The sequence below is a fragment of the Dermatophagoides pteronyssinus genome, unplaced genomic scaffold, assembly GCF_027571235.1.
Source record: "Dermatophagoides pteronyssinus isolate colony J.1.1.1.1 unplaced genomic scaffold, Derpt_VIB-CSIC_2022.12 sq0004, whole genome shotgun sequence".
In the NCBI taxonomy this organism is placed as follows: domain Eukaryota; kingdom Metazoa; phylum Arthropoda; class Arachnida; order Sarcoptiformes; family Pyroglyphidae; genus Dermatophagoides; species Dermatophagoides pteronyssinus.
Window position 1 is genome coordinate 1,905,000 of NW_027461528.1, and position 15,476 is coordinate 1,920,475.

At 26.8% G+C, this 15,476-nt stretch overlaps 1 protein-coding gene across 1 annotated transcript in view; it reads right to left on the reverse strand.

Moving 5' to 3' along the window:
• The window catches only part of LOC113798639 (uncharacterized), a 37,272-nt gene extending 23,306 nt beyond the window's left edge, over positions 1 to 13,966 (reverse strand). The window contains exon 1 of the mRNA XM_075819518.1: positions 13,026 to 13,966. The gene's annotated coding sequence lies outside the window, so the exon portion shown is untranslated. The remainder of the gene's footprint in view (positions 1 to 13,025) is intronic.
• Between the last annotated feature and the right edge of the window lie 1,510 nt (positions 13,967 to 15,476).

A 15,476-nucleotide genomic window follows, 5' to 3' on the forward strand; every position in this document is an offset into this window, starting at 1 on the left:
TTTTTATTGTTGTTGTGTGTGTCCTTCGGGTTATCGTTATTTTATAATAACATTCACATTGTGTGTGTATCTTCAATATAATGAATTACAATCAATCGTTTAATGTTTTTTTTTGTTATTATCAACAATGCTTGTCTTTAACATTCAAAGGTAATTAATTAGAAGAAAATTGATTGCATTCAATTAAGATTTTTTGTTTTGTTTTTTATTTTTCGGTTAACTTGAGGAAATGGATAAGTAAAAAAAAGGAAATGAAAATGAAAAGACTGATGATATAAAAAAAAGCCAAAATGTCAAACTAAATAAGAAGTGAACCAAAACGAAACGAAACAAATGAAAAAAATAAACCACAATCAATTTTAAATCATCTAATTACACATATATAGAATTTATTTATATAAAAAAAAAAAAAAATTTTGTATTTTTTTTTCTCCTTGTTTGTTTTTTTTTTTTTGGTGTGTGTGCGTGTAATCAACATTCAATCGATCAATCGAAATCCAAAATGATGGATTCTAGAATTTCGATTTCTTTTTCTTTTTCTTTTTCTTGCACAACACATGTACACACGCAAACACGAAACTAAACAGAATAAAATGAAAAACGATAATTCATCAATAATGATTGAATAAATAAATCAAGAGAAAGAGAGAGAGAGAGAGAGAGAGAGAGAGAGAGAGAGAGAGAGAGAGAGAGAGAGAGAGAGAGAGAGAGAGATTTAAGGAAAAAACATGAAAAACTACATGGAATGATATTTCCATTGAAAATAAAAATTAAAAACAAAATGACTTTTTTTTCCAAAGAAAATTTTCTTCATTAATGTTATTATCAAATTGATAATCACAGGGAAATAGATCTTATTATTGTTTGTGTTTCTAAAAAAAAATTTGACGCCCACCACATGATGATCAGAAAAAAAATCTAATTATTATCAGATGAATAATTCAAGAAAATTGTGTAGAAAAAACAAACAAACAAACATTCATTCCATGTCAATTTTCGTCATTGATCATCGATCAATATAAGACCAGGAATTGAATATTTATATCTAAACGTCAAGGTAATTTGATTTATTCATTCATTTTATTTCAAATTTTTTCCTTTTTTGGGTATGAAATACAAAAATGATGATGTCAGATGCATAATGTTAATCGATGATAATGTTGATGGTCAACGAGTGTAAACATACAAGAAAATAAACATACAAAATAGATTATGGTAATCAAATTTTGGTTTTTGATAAAAGCCATATGAAAGTATTTTTGTTCAACGAAAAAAAAAACAGATATCGATACTGATGGTAGGGTATTTTTCCATTAAAAGTAAACCCGAACCAAAAAAAAAAAAAAAAAAATGAAATTCATACAATTGTATTATGCGGATTTTATTCAATAATGAGAAATTCATATATACAACGTATATACATCATCAAAATTAGATTATCTATAATGATGATGTACTGGGTATATATTTTTTCTCCAAAAATTGAATCAAAAATAATCACACGAAAACACAGGAGATACAACGTATTAATAAATGAATGAAAAGGATCAAAAATTGAATTATTAGATAAAATAACAACTACAGGAACTAAAACTAAAAAAAAAAAATGAAATATAAACTTTAAATCTGATTACATTAACTTTGTAAAATGTGAATGAATGATAATAATGATGAAAATCAATGTCAAGATTCGTGAAGAAAAGAGAAAATATTCCAAAAAAAAGGATAGCAATTTTAAAATGTTAAATGAATGAAAAAACTTTTCATGTCAAATCACTGTGTGTGTGTGTTGCGGTATAGAGAAATTATTCTTTCTTGGCAGAGTGTCACATGAGATAAATAATTTGACAGTTTTTTTTCTTTTTTTTTGGGTTGGATTTTATTTTGTTCCAAAAATCAATTGACAATGGATTTAGATAACAATAATAATAACATAGTAATTGAAAAATTTTTATCTAAAAAGAAAAAAACAAAACAAAACAAAATAATGTTGTCTAATATTGGTTTGGTTTGCTTCGGAAAACTCGATGATAATCAATAAAACTGAGAAACTTTCTTGGGAAAAGAAAAAAAAAAGATTCATCGTTTTTTCTCCTTCATTATTTAAATTAATGAATGGAAAAATAAATCCAATGAGAAAAAAAAAGGATTTTTTTTCATTTCCAATCAATTTCCTGTGTTTGTGTGAGTGTACCTTGTATGCAAAAAGACAATTTAATATAATTGTTTTTTTCCCTTTCTTTTTTTCTTCATTTTGTCAATGCGTTAATAAATAAATAAGTTTTTTTCCTCTTATGCTTTTTTTTCTCAACATTTTCATTATTTATATATAATCCTTTTTTCCTTTATCAGCATCATACCAAAAATTTTCAAAATGTAATTTAATTTCGAACCAAAATTAACAGAGAAAAGGTCTTTTTCTTCTTCTTTCAATTTTGTATCAAGAAATAGGGCAACAACGAGCGTAAAAAAACGAAGGTAAAGTTTACTCATTCATTCATTCATTTATTATCTATAATATGTGATCTATTAAGGAAATGAAGAAAAAAGATAGAAAAAAGGCTAACTAATTAAACATCCTCCATGTGCATCCTATTTTTTTCCAAGAAAAAAAATGGATATAAATAAAATAATATATGGAACAGAAAAAAAAGAAAGAAAACTATAGTCTTTTACAATCTCAATTTTCTCAATCGTTTGGTTCTTTAATTGAAAAACGTAATATTAAAATTATTTATAATAATAAAAAATGCAAGGCAGTGAAGTCAACTTTTTTTTGTTTCTATATCATACATTGCCAAAAACGATTGAAAAAAAAAGAAATTGAAAAATGTTTCTGGTTCAATTTCCATTTGGTTAATCATCAAAAAAAATATCAATGAAAAAAAGGAAAATCAGTAATAAATTATAATGGATGTGTTTTACTTTGAATGGATTGATCATTGGTTCACATGCACATATTGAAAATATAAATTATGTTTATGCAAGAATGTCATATTGATAAATAAGAAGCTTTTTCATCATCATCATCATCATCGAATATTTATTCATCCATCCATATAATGTGTGTAGAATCCAAAAAGAATCATTTTTTTTCATAAACAATGTATATTCATTTATGGAGAAAAAAAGTTTCAAACCATTTTTTCGTTATTTATTTATGTATTGAGAATTTTATATAATCCATCTATAAATGATAATGTCAAAAAACAATATATTTTATGATGGAAATTTCCCTCAAGAAAAATTATCATCATCATTTGAATGATCCGATGATTTTATTTAGAAATTATAATGATGATGTATATATGGAAAATTTTCATCATTTTTTTTATAAATTAATATGGATAATAATAATAATAATAACTTTATTTATGCACACAATTAATATGGATTATATTCTTTATTCATTCATCCAGTTATCTATGTTGATTGTGAAAAAATTTTGTTTTTTCATTGTTTTCGCACTGAACAAAGATAAAATGGAGAGAGAAACAAGAACATCATTTCAAAACAAAAACAAAAAAATTATTCTGATAATGATGAAGCAAGAATCAGAAAATAGAACCAAAGAAAAAAATTGAATTCTTAAATTCATCACCAAACGAAAGAAAGAAATAAACAAACAAACCAAAACCAAACACGCAAATATTGAATGATAATGATCATATTCGGTTAAAATGAATAAATAAACAACGGAAAGGAAATGGAAAAATTTGTTTGAGAAAAAACAGAAAACAAAAAATTTCGGTTTAAAAGCAAACAGAAAACAAACCATAAAAAATATGATAATGTTCAATATCATCAACTAATTTTTGTGTGTTTTTGTATTTGAAACAAATGAAGAATCAAAATTGCCAAATTTTTAAGAAAATATTTACAGTGTTTACAGTTTTTCAAAAAGAAAACAGAAAAATTTATTTGAATAAACATGAAGATGTCATCATCATTACACAAGGTGTATAATGATAAAATTCTTTGAAATCCACAATGTTTTATCATCAATTTCTTGATGATAATGATGATGATCACTATCAACTATATTTTTTTCTAACAAAATCAATTTTCACACACCTTTTCTTTCCCTAGACAATGATAATGATTATATTCAAATATTTGCATATAATCATTTTTTTTCTCGGTTGAACCATTCAACAACAACAACAACAACCAGAAAAAAAGAAAATTACATTGAAAAGCCTGAAGATAAATTCTACACCTTTTTACATTATTTTCATTATTATTATGTGTGTGTGTGTGTCATGTGATTTGTTTCACTATTCATACATTTCTGCGGTTTTCAATTTGATTTCCTCTGTTACAAAAAAAAAGTTGAATTGAATTTCTAATATGCAGTTCAAACAGTTATTTTTTTCAAAAAAAAAAAAAAAAAAAAAAAAATGAATTCAGTTGAACATCAGATTTTTTTTTTGGCTTGTATTGATTTTCAATTGTTTTGTTTTTGTTTTCTTTTTATTGCCACCACACTAAATAAACAGAATATTTGTCAACAACAACAACAACAACAACAAAAATCCAAGTTTCAAATTTCATCAATCATTTGAAATGAGGGAAACAAATTTTTTGTCACATTATCTATATTTGATTTGATATTTTGGCAATGTAAACAACAAATGTACAAATTTTATTTTTAGGTTTTTTTTATTGCCATTTCATTTTTTCAGTTTGTTTGAATATCATCATCATCATCATCATCATCATCATACAAGCAAATTAATTCGAGAGAAAAATTCTTATCTCTCTCTCTCTCTCGCTCATTATACATTGAATTGAATTCAATTTTCATATTCAAATTAGTTTTTTTTCTCTCTCTCTACAACGATATATGCAGATTCTTCTCAACCAACAATCAAGATATGATTTATTGATTTTATCTTCAAACAAAACAAAACAAAAAACCAAAAATACATACATAGAATATTGATCGATCGATTGATCGATCGATACATTTCATTTTTATTCATTCATTCATTTCTTTTTTATTTCTTTTTAGAAAAAAGTCAGCCTAATTTTCAAGCTGTCATCTTTATTATTATTATTATTATTATTATTTGATCAGCATGTGAAGAACGAAAAAAGAAACGGAATCAATATTCATGGGAGAGAGAGAAGTTTTCGAAATTATTATCTATTTTTCCAAAGAAATCGCAAGAAAAAGAGAGAGAGAAGAAAAGAAAATTGAAATCAATTCAAGATAAGTTAAATTCAAAATCATCTGGAATCAAAACAAAAAAGAAATGATCATTAAATAAACTTTTAAGCAAAGTAATTTGAATTTGATTTTCTTGAGAATCTGATCCAAACATCATCATCATCATCATCATCAACATTTTAATTAATCAATTTTTTCCTGTTTCTGCTTGTTACAATTGCATTGGTAAACATTGATTAATTTGAAAAGATAATTTTTCTTCTTCTTCTTTACTCTTTTTAAATCACTACCAAAATCTCCTGTTTTGTTTTTCTTTATTCATATTGTGTCCAGTGTGTTGACAAATGTGAAAAATATATTCTTGTCTTGCCTAACATAATCATTAAGGATAATCATCATTAAAACAGAATATTCAAACAATTTTTATTTATCACGATAATTATCGAAAATTTTTCCGATGTTTTTTTTAATTGGGCAAACTTTTTCCCCCTCTCTCATTTAATCGATACTTGAACAACAACAACAACATTTTGAAAAAGTTTTTTGCATTTCATTTCAAAATCCACTTGAAAATTCAAGTTTCGCAAACATTTTCTTTCTTTCATTTTCTCTTTCTAACTTATTTCTTACTTAATATGTCTAATTGATATGATCATTATTGTTGTTGTTGTTTTTGTCTACGAAAAATAATCAAAAGAATTTGAAATAAATTCTCATCAACTAAAGATGTGTAAATGTATTATAGTTTAGCAAATCAAGTTCTTTTTTCTGGCCAAACAAAAATGTTAGCGTATACTTTGTTTATGGATTTTTTCACTTGAAAACTCACAATTCTTTTCTTTTTTTTTGCAATTCTTATTTGTTTTTCTTTCTTTCATCATTTTTTTTCTTCAAAAACAAATCGAGAATGTTCATAGAATGTTAATGATTATTTGTGAGTGAGAGAAAATAAAAAAAACAGTATGAAAAAAACTTCTTATAAATACGATGATGAGTGAAAAAAAGAAGAAGAAAACAATACAAATTCGGACCTAGCAATTGAACACAATGAATGGTGATGATAAAATTAAGAATAAATAAAATGTATTTAGACAACAACAACGACAACAACAACAAGATTCAATCGTGAAATAAGATTCTGGTAGAAAAAAAATTTACCAGAATCCGATTTTGAATAAAAACAACAACGACTATATTCAATATATATGTGCGAAAAAAAAAATGGTGCGAACAATTCTCTCTTTATATCTTTTTTTTTTTCCAAATGTTTGTTACGTAAATAATGTCGTCATTGTCGAAATAGTTTAGTTAGATGATGATGATGATGGTTGGTTCGCTGGTTAGTTAGTTAATTTTATTCATAATCATAAGTTATTGTGTCATTCGTTATCATCATTTTTTTTCTATTATTTTTATTATTATTATTACAGTATATTTTTCTGTTGTTTTGACATTATGATGATCATGATTATGGATCCAAAATAGAAAAACAAACAAAAACAAAAAACAAAACGATATGCCATCAACGATATATATGGTGCCATAAGGCAATGAGTGCATATATAGTGGAAAAAATCGAAACCAGAAAAACAAAAACAAAAAAAAACATAAAGCAACAAAACTCTAATACTAACGATATGACAACGATACAATGATGATGATGATGATGATCCACATTGGATTCAATGTTGATTGTTTTCTTTGTTTTTTTGCTTTTGTTTGTTATATTCTGGTGTTAGCAAATCAATTTTGTTGTTGTTGTTGTTGTTATTGTTATTGTGAAAGTTACAAAGTAATTTTCCTATGGCAAAAATTCTTAATCAACGATGATTATGATTGTGAACTGTAGAGAAAGACCAAAAAAAAAAAATTCATTATCGTTCAACAATCGATCAACGAATGATTAATCATTGATCGATTGATTTGAGAAAAAAAACAGAAAAAAGAAAATATCCAAACCAAAAAAAAAGAAGAAGAAGACCGAGAGAAAAAAAAACATATTTCATTTGAATTTTTCGTTTGTTCCAAATATCAAATGATGAAATAAATGACAAAAAACAAAAAACAACAAACAACAACAATAATTTATTGATTTGTTCATTCATGCTTATGATAATGATAATGATGATGATGATGGTGATGGCCAAGAAACAAAAATAATATCAATAAAAATAGCGATGCTTTTCAAATTCAATGTGTGCTACTGAAAAAAAAACTATTCTTGGAAATTTTTTTTCTGGGTAGACAAAACAAAAAATTCACACTGATAATAAATAAATAAAAAAATGGAATTTCATCGGTTCAAAACAAAAACAAAAGATTCAGTCAACCGATCATCAGCCATCATCATTTTTTGATCAATCAAATGGATATAGAAGCGACAACAAAAAATAAAAAATTTGGGCCATATTAAGCCTACTACATACCATCATCAAAATATATGAATAATTAGGATAATAAAACAAAAAATTTGGAATTGGAATCATTGAACAAAAAACGCAGACAACGACGAGGAACTTTATTAAACAAATTTTCCATTATTATTATCAAAATATGAATCTATTTTTGTCACCAATATCAACACTGAAACGAAACGAAAATTCAATAAATAATTAGTTTTTTTTTGTTGTTGCCAATTTTCTACGATGCTCATCATCATCATCATCCACATCATTCTCGTTATCATTAACATCTTCCATGATGAAATCTGATTAGATTATTATTATGACTATTATTATTATTATTGTTTTTTTTTGTTTCCAGTAAAATCCAGTTATGTTCCATAATCAGTTTCTATATATTTTCTTATCTAAGATTAGAAATTAGGATTTATGATGTTGTGTGTGTGTGTGTGTGTGTGTATTGAAAAAAAAAAACAAACAAAACGATACCAAATTCAGTCTGGAATAATTCTGTTGCTGTAAAAAGACAATGAATATGAATATTTATGAGTGCAAAAAAGGGGAAAAAGAGAATTTGATTAAGAAATAAAGAACCAAATAGGTACAATCAATAATTTCAATAGAATATTCTGTTCATGTTTTTTTTCTTCTTTGAATGAATGAATCTTCTTATTTTTCCCAAAGAAAAATTCGCTATTCTCTTTTGATTAAAGAAATTTCAAATTAATCCAATTTTTTTCCTGCATCAATTTATGATTGATTAGATAATGAAAATTACAACAAAAAATTTTTTTCCTGTTATTATTGTTGTAAGGGAAAATTCTTTAAAAATTAATGAATGAGCAAGACCATCATACACATTCATTCAAATAGATGAAAATATTTCCTGAAAACACACACACACATAAACGATATATGGATGGATGGCCTATTATTCCATACACACACACACACACACAATTAAATTATTACGATCGATTACGATTGAATGAACAATAATATAGTTGTGCCCTAACTATTAGGTGATTCGGAAAGTATTGTCGTATTTTTGTATAACATTTTTCATTTTCTCCTCAAAAATTTTTGGTGAATGTTTTTGAAATTTTTTCAACGCAGATTGTTTTTGTGATTATCAGACTTCAATTTGGTACCAAAATTTTATCAATTTCAGCACCCAAAATTCCGCTAGGGGCGCTGAAAGTGACCCTTGTCAAAATCAAAATTTTGGCGTTTTTTGTTTTAGGCCCGCTGTGTCCGCAACAAGATTTTTCCAAAACTTTTGACCACTAAATGATGATCTCTCATGTCTTGGGACTTACCAAAAATGGTTGTCGCAATCCTGCCGCAATGCGATCATTCCCGAAATCGGTCTGATTTCCGATCGGAATAAGAATGGTTGTTGTGCTTTTTGCCCTATACCATTGTGATTGACGAAAATTTTTTTTTCAAATTTTGAATTCAGATTAATTCAAGAGTTTTTTAAACCGAAAAAACCAACAAAAAATTCGGGTTGAGAAAAAAAATTCACAATTTTCTAAGGTTGACAATTTGCAGTTACACAAGAGCATAGACAGCCATGCAATGCATACGACACGACATCCAGACAAGATGCATTTTTTGCTTGTCGTCTGAAAGTCGTGTCGTTTCGTGTGCATAGCAGTCTGTGCGCTTGCTGATCATCGAGAATTGTGAATTTTTTTCTCAACTCGAATTTGAATCAACAAGATTGTCCAACGATTTTTGAACCATTAAATGATAATCTCTCATGTCTTAGGGTAAAAATTTTGCCGCTACACAATCATTAACGAAAGTGACCACAATTTGCCGTTACCGACAGCCATGCATAAACGGCAATGCACACGAAACGACACAACATCCAAAATTCAAGAAAAAAATTCAAATGAAATGAAATGCGATGATTTTTTTTTTCAAATCTTGAATTCAGATTAACTCAGGAGTTTTTTGAACCAAAAAAAACAACAACAAAAGATTTGAGTTGAAAAAAATTCATCTCGTCTGGATGTCGTGTCGTGTCGTGTGGTATGCATTGCATGGCTGTCTATGCTTTTGTCACTAACTGCGAATTGTCAAAAATCGGGAATTTTTTTCAACTCGGGTTTTTTTGTTGATTTGTTTGGTTTAAAAAAACTCCTGAATTAATCCAAATTCAAGATTTGAAAAAAATCCCAATTCTCGATGATCAACAAGCGCACAGAGTGCTATGCACACGATACGACACGACTTTCAGACGACAAGCAAAAATGCATATCCGTCAGGATGTCGTGTCGTTTCGTGTGCATAGCCACCTATGCATAGCATTGCCTATGGGCTTGTCGGTAACGTCGAATGGTGACCATTTTCGGGAATGATTACGTTGTGGCAGGATTTTGAAAACCACTTTTGATAAGTCCTAAGACATGAAAGATTATCATTTAGTGGTCAAAAGTTTTGGAAAAATCTTGTTGTTTTCACAGCGGGCCGAAAACAAAAAACGCCAAAATTTCGATTTTGACAAGGGTCACTTTCAGCGGCCCTAGCGAAATTTTGTTGGTCAAAATTGATAAAATTTTGGTGCCAAATTAAAGTTAGATAATCATAAAAACAATTTGCGTTGAAAAAATTTCAAAAACATTCACCAAAAATTTTTGAGGAGAAAATGAAAAATGTTATACAAAAATACGACAATACTTTCCGAATCACCTAATAGAAAAAAAAACACAATGTTATGATCGATAATAATGATGATGATGATTTAGATATCAAAAACCCAATGATTATTGTATTTTTTATGGAATAAGAGAGAATTTTTCCATCTGATCCGGTTTTTTTTCTTCTAGTTATTATTATTATTATTATCATTATATTTTAATGTGGTTTTTGTGAATTCCCGAATAAGAAGTATAAAAAAAATGAATCAAGATGAAATGTTTTACAATTTTATTTGAATATTGATGATGAAATTGAACCAAAATGAATTGATTCGGGATATAGAATTTAATTCATTAATTATGAATTCAACGGTTCGAATGAAGAAACATTTGATAAAAATCCAAATAACCAAGTGGCCAATTTTGTATTTCGCTCAATTTTTGCTTTTGCTATTATCGTTTTTTTCTTTTGAAGAAATTGAAAAATCTTTCTCTCAACAAACAATCAAGAATCAAAGACGAAAAAGTAAATGATTTAGGTGGAAAATCATTCAGATCAAAAGAATAAAATTCCGAGAATAATTTTGTTTATATGTCGCAAAAACTTCAAGAGTTTTTTTTCACTTTCTTTTGCAGAAAAAAAAACATTGAATTTTTTTCCGTGTTGCCATCATTATCGTCATTAGTTTTTTAAAACGTTTTTTCTTTTGCTTGTTTGTTTGTTTGTTTGTTCGATGAGAATTTATTTAGTAAAAGTTTTTTTTTGTTATTCTTCAAAAACATTCCCAAAAATCAAATCATTTTCACCGCCACTATATTTTTCATTTTATTATTATTATTATTCGACAACGATAACAACAAACAACAGCGAACAACTTTGAACAAAACGATCATTACACAACAATTTGAAAGTTTTTTTTTAAACAAACGATAACAACACCGACAGAATGGAATATAACAACAACAACAAAAAAAAGTTTGAAAATAAATTTACTTTCATCTCTCCGTTGCAGTGATTTGGTGACAATAATAATAATAATGTTAAAAAGAAAAAAAATTTCACACGAAAAAAATTCCGTTCAAACAAATGAAAATTTAATGCACACCAACATTTGAAAGACAAGAGAGAGAGAGAGAGAGAAAGCAAAATTCCAAAAAGCAATAATCAAGAATTATATATTGTTAAAAGTTGATCAATTCAGTTCATTTCTTTTCGGACATTTTTTGGAACAAAGTAGTAAGGAAAATTTTCCAGAAAGATTTTGTCTTTTCAAAAAAAAAAATTTTCCGCAATTTATTTTCAAAATTGAATTTTTTTTTCTTGTTTCATTTCGTTTCTATAGAGAAAATTTGGGTGCAACAAAAAAAATGACTTTTTGAAGAAGAAATACACTTAGAATCAAGCAAACGAACCACAGTGGTGTGAAACAGGAAAATCTATTAATCATAATTAGAAATCGGAGAAAGCGAGAGAATATTTTTGCGATTCTCAATGCCAAACAATACGGTAATGTTTTTTGTTTTGGAAATTGAAATTGAAAACAAAACAAAAAATTCATTTCAATTTTGTTCTCGAACAAAAAAAAATCGAATCAAAAAAAGTTACCCAAAAGAAAGAAAAAGATTGATCTCACTTTTTCCCGTGATTTCCTGCTGTTTACGAGAAAATTATTCACTGAAATATTTCTGATTGTTATTGTTGTTGTACCACCCTAACCATTGCATAATATTATGACCATAATAAAACGCGCGCACATATTGAAAAATCAAAAAAAAAAAAAAAAAATGTAAAATAAATTGAAAGTCATTCAACAAAAAAACGAATAGTTTCAAGGATCCAACAACAACAAAAGTGGTTCCACGATATGTTTTGTTGTAGTTGTTGTTGTTGGTGTATTAAATGTCAATAACTAAATAGCAACAACAACTGCAACAACAACAACAAACCGTCAACAATAATCAATAATTTTTTTCCAGATTGATCGAACGAAAATATACAAAAAAAAAAAAAAAAAAAATGGAATATTTTCTTTTTTGAATTATTCCCTGGGTGCTTTGTCCGCGTGTGTGTGCGTGCGTTTGGATGTTGGTAGGTTTCTTTTTCACCCAAAAAAATCTTAGGATTGACAGAATGTTGTTTTTTTCTGCTATTTTCAAATATTTGATTTATTTTCTCATTCGAAAATCATAAGATTGAATAAAATCATCTTTTTTTCTTTTTTTTTTTTTTGGAATAAGAAAACCTGATTTAATTTGAAGCAAAACAAATCCATCAAAATTTTTTGAAAAGCTTGACTTGATAGATATGTATAGTAATTTCCTGGAAGAAAAAAAATAGAAAACTTTTTCAGGAAAGAAAATATAAATCATCAAGGGACATTAGGATATTATAGTGATTATAATTAATATAATGAAGAAGTAAATGTTTTTTCTTTTTTATTATAATAAATTCAAAATTGATCGGTTATTTTTTTTCTGGAAAAAAAATATTCTGCAATTCTTTCAAATCCATATTGATTATGGACAAAAAAGCATAGAATTAGAATGAAAACTTCTCCATTCAATAATTCCAACAATGCATATACCAAAACCCGAAACACATCAATCAGAAATTTTTTTTCTAGAATCCAAAATTAGCCAACTACTTTGCATTTTTAATTTTTTTCTGATGTTCTTCTTAAAATCCCTCATTGGAATTAAGTAATGTTAAATGAGACAGATAAGAAACTGAATTTCGAAATGTCAATAATTTTTTTTCCATTGAATTTTTGAATAATAAATTTAAATATTACGCAAACCTACTGTAATATTATCGTTGTTTGAAATCAAATTCGGTCGATGTATATGATGACGAAATCAAATGGAACAAGTTGATAAGGATAAAAAAATTGATTTTTTTTCAAAAACCCTATAACAAATATCAAAGATTATTTGAGCACAGAAAAAAAAACCACCACCAAACACGCACATACTGATGATAGTTTTTTTTCCAGAAAATCCAGAATTGAAATTTTTTAAACAAAAATTTATTATGATACTCGAGCAAAAAGAAAAATGAATGCAAGGGCAATTTTTCAGAGAAAATCAAGAAAATCAATGTGAAATCATTATCCACAACACAACAACATTAAATTCAAATCAATTCCATCCGGTATTCCGAAAAGGTTGATGAAACAAAAAATTCATTTTTCATTCAAAAGTTGTTATTTACTTTATTTAGTTTTTTTTCATGATTCTTCTTCACTTATTAATTATAAATCTTGAATTTTACTCTTTCATTCTGTTAATTTGATAATTTTTTTTTTTAAAATATTAATTATTAACGGAAATTTTACAAAAAACAAACAAACATTAACGAGGAAAAAAATGATTAATTGTTTGCGCATAACGATAACAAGAAAAACAAGAAGTGGAACAAACACTTATTCACAATGATGATGATGATAATGATGATTTGGTTGAATTTTTTTTTTCATTTGGCTTAGCAAAATTTGAATGATGTTTCTCAATGAATACACTTCATTTATTAATGTCAAGTATGTCAGACACATTAACATTTGATGATGTTTATCAAAAAAAAAACTAAAATAATTATAATGATTGTTATCTGGAACCTGAAACAGAAGAATATTCAAAAAATTCTTCATTCAATCATGAGGAAGAACAACAAAAAAAACAAACAGAAATTCGATAATAACGATGATGATCATAATGTTTCGATGACAAAAACTAAACTAATCAAAGATTAACAGGAAATATTTTTATATTTTTTTTCGATCCAACAACAGCTAGCGAAAAAAACGGTAATATTCCTGACGCAAGCGCTATCTCACCAATTCTTGTTTCAGCCAAAATTAATGTGAAAAAAAACAAAGTATATAAGTGATGAAAAAAAGCAGTAGTCAATCGAAAAGATGATCGAAACATCAGAATCGAGAGAGAGAGAGAGAGAGAGAGAGAGAGAGAGAGAGAGAGAGAGAGAGAGAGAGAGAGAGAGAGAGAGAGAGAGAGAGAGAGAGAGAGAGAACACCAGTAGCAGAAGCATCTATTTTATGCAACAACAAACACAAGAAGAAGAAGAAAAAAAACCGAAACTAAACCGGTAGAATTGTGCGTCTGTACAACAACAACAAAATTTATCAAGGTAATTCTGTGTAACAGAGATAAGAAATTGAATTCAAATCAAAAACACATCCATAGAATTCTGCGCATTTAAAAACAAACAAACAAAACATTAGAATTTCACACTTTTTCTTCTTTTTACCATTCAGTTATTTGCATCAATTAATGAATGAATGAAAAATGAAAATATTTGATTGGAAAATTTTGCCTGGCAACATCTTCTTACAAACAAAAACAAAAAAAAACGGAAAAAATCCGAGGTTAAATGTCAATGATGAGCAGGAAAATTATTGATAAATTACTTATTTTTCAAATGAATGTCATTTGATTATTGATTTGAAAATATTGTTGCTAACGTATACACACATGCACAAATGCTTGGAATTTATTTCGATCATCATCAATATTAATATTGAATTTTTCTTTTTTCCTCTTTTGATTGATTAATATAATTCTGTTCAATTTTATGTAGTTTATATCTTCATATTTATCAATCATACACCCACAAGAACATTATTTATCTGATCCAATGGATGGATGATGATGAGATTCTTGATGAATGAATAAATAATAAAGTCAAAACAAAACTAATTGAAATTCTTTGTTTTAATATCAAGCAAAAAAAAGAAAAGGAAAAGAAAGAAAGATATCGATAACTTAATAGATATTCCTGATAAAAGGAAAAAAAATCCCATTCCCATACATCATCATCATCAGGAGTGGAGATGAACAAAAAGGATAAATCAATCATATCCTAAGAATTATGATTTTAATTAAATGTTCACCGTTGTTTTTGTTTTTCAAAATGATAATCGAAAGACAATGATTGAATGGATAATGATGATCACACAATGACAAAATCATAAAATTTTAACATATTAAGTAAGTGTTTTTGGGGAAACTGATATTAGAAAATCATTGTTTCATTGGATGAGAAAAATAGACTATATTTATCAAGAACAACAACAACAACAACAGCCCCAAAAAATACAAATTGAAAAACTTTTTCCGTTCGAATCTAACTTTTTTTTTAAAAAAATTTATTCTTAATCTGATTTGTCTATAAACGAGAATAATGAGAAAAACATGCGTAAAGAAGAGTTTTTTTTCTGATAACGATAATCAAATTTT